The sequence below is a fragment of the Silene latifolia genome, chromosome X (assembly GCF_048544455.1).
Source record: "Silene latifolia isolate original U9 population chromosome X, ASM4854445v1, whole genome shotgun sequence".
Classification (NCBI taxonomy): Eukaryota; Viridiplantae; Streptophyta; class Magnoliopsida; order Caryophyllales; family Caryophyllaceae; genus Silene; species Silene latifolia.
The window spans coordinates 27,006,097-27,011,940 of record NC_133537.1 but is presented as its reverse complement, the minus strand read 5'-3'; the positions used below and the strand labels follow the sequence as shown (position 1 = coordinate 27,011,940).

At 40.7% G+C, this 5,844-nt stretch overlaps 1 non-coding gene across 1 annotated transcript; it reads left to right on the top strand.

Annotated features, from left to right (window-relative positions):
* Window positions 1–5,523: 5,523 nt before the first annotated feature.
* LOC141625935 (small nucleolar RNA R71) lies at window positions 5,524–5,630 on the top strand. Its single transcript, XR_012535676.1, has one exon. It is a non-coding gene; the product is annotated as a small nucleolar RNA R71 (small nucleolar RNA).
* Window positions 5,631–5,844: the final 214 nt, after the last annotated feature.

The window sequence follows — 5,844 nt, the reverse complement described above, 5'->3', positions numbered from 1 at the left end:
ACTAAATGCAATCCTAAGTTCACATTGTTTTACCGCATCAATCAAAATAAAGCCACATAGTCATTAACATAAAGAGGAGAAAGGAGATTGGAAAGATCATACCATGCGGTCTTCAATATCCTCATGTCTCGGATGTGGCGTAGTCAATCAAAGTGAACAAGGATGAAACAAACACAATATATACAAGACAATATATACAAAAGGAAATGAACTTGTTTTTGGTTTTTTCAATTTTTCAAATTTTTATGATTTTTGAAATTTTTCAATTTTTATGGTTTTTGAATAAAAGTGAAGTGTTAGAATTCCCATCCCCACACTAATATGGGCATTGTCCTCAATGGCCAAAATGATGGAAATTATGCAAAGAATGATGCATGATTTCTATACTAAATGCAATTCTACACTAAGCTATACTACATGATGCATGGTTTTTGTTATGACGGAGAGGATAATTTAAATTACCTCCCGTTGCGTATGCATTAACTTCCCCAAACCAAATAAGACACTATTGCTAATGTCAAAGCATGGGGGAGTTCATGCACATGCTATGCTATGCATGAGACTAGATTGTCATTTTGGATTTTACAAAAGTGGGAACAATAAAGAACACCTCAAAGGAACCGAGGTGTGAGTCCTTTGATGTTGCTAGGACTAAACCAACAATGATCAAAATGAAAATAAAATATAAAGAGATATAGACAAACCGTGGGAGAGTAGGAATCTCCAAGGCTAGTCTTCCATCATGCTACTATCATCACCACTTCCCTCATGAGAAGTGGTCACATTGCCACTTTCCTTGGCACTTTCTTCTTTGCTTTCTTCACCATCATCTTCCTCATCATTATCTTCACCATCTTCACCATCTCTTTCTTCATCTCCACTTGCTTCTTCCTCAGTATTATCATCAATCTCCTCATCATTTCCAACAACCTCATTGTCTTCCACCACTTCCCTAGATGCACCCGGAAACAAAGCTTCTCTATCCGCCCAACTAGGCAAAGGACAAGATGGATCAAGGAGTCCTTACCTAGCTAGATGTAGGAGGGGAGGATATTGAGCCAAATAAGCATTCTTCCGATCTTCATAAGCTTGCTTGTGCATGGCTTGCATAAGAAGAGTTACATAGTCTTTTCCAATTTCAACTCCTTGTGGTTTGAACTCTTCATAATCATAGGGGTAAGGTGGTATAACAATGGAAGAGGAGGGGGTTTCATGATCACCCTTTTGTTGTTGAATGATGTACTCGGCTTCTTCGGATAGGGGAAGTAAATAGTTGGTCCGGTGGACACTAAGACGCAAATCTTTGCGGGTAAAGTGAATGATCGAGCCTCACTTGTAAGCCACCCATACTTGGTATCAAGGGAATTGTGAACAACCCACTTAAACTTGTTAATCAAGGTGGACATATCAATGAGATGGCCACCATCCTTAGCCTTGTACTTGCTATCCTTATTGAAATTAGGATCAAAGTGCTTGGCTAGGACCGTGACAAGGCCGCCATTAACAATTACGGTTTGACCCTTCTTCCCACTATCTATATGGAGCCATCTATCAACCAATAGCCTCAAAGAATTGTAAGGCTTGGTGTGAATTCTTCCAATATTCAAAGTTGATTCAAGGAGAATAAAATCGAGTCCCGTGAAATGATTGGTGTCTTTCCTAGCAATTATGGTATTTCCCACAACTTTGTGCCATATTCTTATGCCCGGATGATGGACCAAAAGAGCACGACAAGCTTTAAAATCTTCAAATTTCTTCCCGGAGATTGCCTCCCAAAGAGGCTCGGGATCATACTTCCCATATTGCTTATAGAATTTATGTTCATCGCTAAGACCCAAAATTGCACCCAATTCCGGAAAGGAAATGCGTCTACTAGTGTTAGCTAGACGAAACTCAATATTTTCCCTATTCTCAACTTTTGTCACTTTTAAAGAACTTAAGAATTCCAAGACAAGGGAGGGGTATGTTACTTCCTCCATTTCAAACAATTTCTTTAAACCCATGGCATTGAAAAAGATTCTTGTTTGTTCAAGAATACCCAACTTCTCTAAAGCATCTTGGCATATGAATTTGGTGGATTGAATTTGTCTCATAGCAAACTTGACAAATGTATTTCTATGGGAGTCGGAAATGAATGTTACCTCCGGATAATGCAAGAGTTGATTAATTACCGGAGTAGAGGGCGATGCTTCCATAGGAATTTGTTGAGGTGGTTGCACTTCCAAGCTTGGTGTTGATACCACCATTGCCAAAGCTTTCTTCATTTGTAGAGCTTTTTGCCTTTGAGAGAGAGATGTAGTCTTTGGTGCCTTTGTTGCCTTTGCCTTTGCTTTTGTTGCTCCCTTTGTTCTTGCCATTTGATGAGCTAACCAAGAAAAAGATCAAAAATCTTCAATTTGTAGAATGCCCAAATTGATTTTGAAAGTGAAAGGCTTTGCCTTTATGAGAACAAAAATCAATTCAAAGGTGAAGATTTTGTTCTTGGTTTTGATTATTAATGAAGATGGAGTGATTGATTTGTTATTTGAAAGATGGTTTGATTTGATTTTGGTGAGTTTTGTTGAGGGTTTTTGTTTTTGAGATGGAGAGGATGAGGGTTTTGATGTTATGGGTAGTGTTTATGAGTGAATGAATGAATGAATGAAGGTGGGGTGGGTATTTAAAGAACTCGACAATATTAGGACGCAGGGGCAATCCGTGCGGATTAGGCGCAATCCGCTCGGATTCTTCAGCTTCAAATTTTCAAAAATCCCGCCTAGAGACGGGCGGATTCTGGGCAATCCGCTCGGATTCTGCTGAGGTAAGACGGGCGGATTTCTTGCAGGACGGACGGATTCTTGTCCAGAGATTTTTCTTTGTTTTTCTTCACCGCAAGACGGGCGGATTGTCTATAAGACGGACGGATTACTCGTGAGACGGCGTCTTTCCAGAATCCGCTCGGATTCTTCAACGATCCAAGAATTTTGCGGTTTCAGCTCAGCCCAAGACGGGCGTCTTCTCAGCAGGACGCTCGGATCCTCTGCAGACGGGCGGATTCTCAGGAATCCGCTCGGATTGGTCCTTGTGTACACGGATTCAGGTCCATCCGTGCACCAACGTATTCCCTTATCATTCTTTCTTTCTTTCTTTCAAATCTTGTGTTCTTCATTGTGGGGGCACTACTAAGGCATGAATAGCCTAGGCAATTGCCATCCCCACACTAAGGTAAAGCACTACACATCAATTAAATCATTAGTCCCTCCCTCACTTCTCTCTTTTCATGACAATTATTTTGATCAAAGTAAAAATAAATCCAAAAATGACAAAAATGCAATGCAAAAATTAAATGTAAGTTAGGGAGTTAGAAATATTTACAAGTGGTGGTTTAGGGAGGACTCCACCAAACTCTCATTCTTGATGAGATGTCAAGGAGGCATGTTCAAGGTGTTGTTGATGTTGCTCAACACCTCGAAGAAGTAATTAAAAGCTTGTTCATTGTTATGGTAGAGGTCCTCAATAGACCGTGGTTCTTGTTGTTGATCATGATCGATGGCATGCCCAATGTAGGGATTAAAGATCCCTTCAAATTCGTCGTCCCAAAGACCACAAACTTCATTGAGTTGATCATTGAAAATCTCTTGCTTGGATGGAGACAACTCTCCCAATTTCTTCTTTTGGCCAATGAGGCCATCATCTTCTTCCTTGGTTGATTTTGATGAGCTTTGCAAGCTCTCCTTGTCACAATTCACTTGCTCTTTGAATGGAGCATCTTCAACTTTCTTCCTCCATTGGAGTTCCGATTTCTTCTTCTCATCTTTCCTATTATAATGATCAATCATGAAACATGGTTCATGCAAACGAGGAGCTCTCATGGTCTTGTCAAGATTAAAAGTTATGCTTTCATCTCCCACTTCTAGAGTGAGCTCTCCATGCTTCACATCAATCACCGCACCCGCGGTGTGTAGGAAAGGTCTTCCTAAGATGATTGGAATGTTGGAATCTTCCTCCATATCAACAATGACAAAGTCCACCGGGATGAAAAACTTCCCAATCCGCACGGGGACATCTTCCCATATCCCTAGCGGTGTCTTCGTCGATCTATCGGCCATTTGAAGAGTGATATTGGTACATTTAAGCTCTGCCATTCCCAACCTTTTACTTACCGAGTACGGCATGACACTCACACTAGCCCCTAGATCACATAAGGCTTTGTTGATCGTTGTGTCGCCAATGGTACACGGTATTGAGAAGCTTCCCGGATCCTTTAACTTTGGAGGTGAACTCCCTTGAAGTATTGCACTACTCACCTTAGTGAAGGCGATAGTCTCAAGTTTCCGGATCGACTTCTTCTTTGTGAGGATATCTTTCATGTACTTTGCATAGGCCGGAACGTGATTGATTAATTCCGTGAAAGGAATTGAGACTTCTAAGTTCTTCACAATTTCCATGAACTTTCCAAGTTGATCATCAAATTTAGGCTTGGCTTGACGACTTGGAAAAGGAAGTCTAATCACAATGGGCTCCTTTTCTTTGGCTTTGTCTTCATTTTTCTTTGAACTTTCTTCTTTTGATGATTCCCCTTCTTTGGGACCTTGCACCACAACTTCATTCTCACTAGCTCTCACAACTTCATCCTCAACTTGCTCTTTCGGTTCTTCATATCTTGCACCACTTCTCAAGTGAATGGCACTAACCGTTTCATGTCTAGGGGGATTACCTTGAGGTGGTAATTGCCCCTTTTGTCTTTGTGAGCTCGAAGATGCTAGTTGGGTCAATTGTGTTTCCAACATCTTGGTGTGAGCTAGAATGTTGTTGATGGTGGTGTCTTTTGCTTGGCTATCTTTTTGCATTTGGGTGAAAAATTCTTGTTGATTCTTTTGCATTTGAAGGACCGCTTTTTGGACATCAAAACTTTGGTCATTGTGGTGATTGTATGGATTTTGATTTTGGTAACCTTGGTTTTGATTGAAAAAGGGTCTTTGGTTTTGATTTCTCATGGGTGGTGGAGTGTATGTTGTTTGAGGGTTTTGGACATTTTGGCTTTTGTATGAGAGATTTGGATGGAACTTGGTGTTTTCATTGTAAAAATTTGAATAAGGGGTACCGCTTTTGTAAGCTTGGAAAGCATTGACTTGCTCGGTTGTTCCCCTACATTCACTTGAGTCATGACCTAAGGTTCCACAATTCTCACATATCCCGCTTGGGATTGATGAGGATGCCGTCATGGCATTGACATGATGCTTTGATGATTTTGAGCTTTCCTCAAGTCTAGCCATAGCTTGTTCAAACTTCAAGTTGATTGTGTCAATGTGAGCACTAAGTTGAGCACCCAATTGAGTAACGGTGTCCACTTCATACTTTCCTCCTCTAGTAGCCTTGCGAGGCCTACTATATTGCGAATTATGGACCGCCATTTCCTCAATCTTGTTCCATGTTTGATTGTCATCAACTTCGGTGAACATTCCATTTGATCCCATATTGAGAATGTTCCTTGAATCTTCATATAAACCATTCCAAAATTGTTGCACTAAAAACCATTCGCTAAGTCCATGGTGAGGACATGAGCGACAAATACCTTTGAACCGCTCCCAAGCTTCATACAAAGATTCTTCATCCCTTTGCTTAAAACCCGTAATTTGAGCTCTTAGCATATTAGTCTTTTCCGGTGGGTAGAAATTTTTGTAGAAAGCTAGAGCTAGCTTCTTCCAAGAATCTATTCCAAGGGTGGCCTTATCGAGGCCCTTCAACCATTGCTTTGCGGTGCCGATTAACGAAAAAGGAAATAAGACCCATCTTATTTGGTCTTGAGTCACGCCCGTTTGAGAGATAGCTTCACAATAATCACAAAATGTTTCCATATGAGAA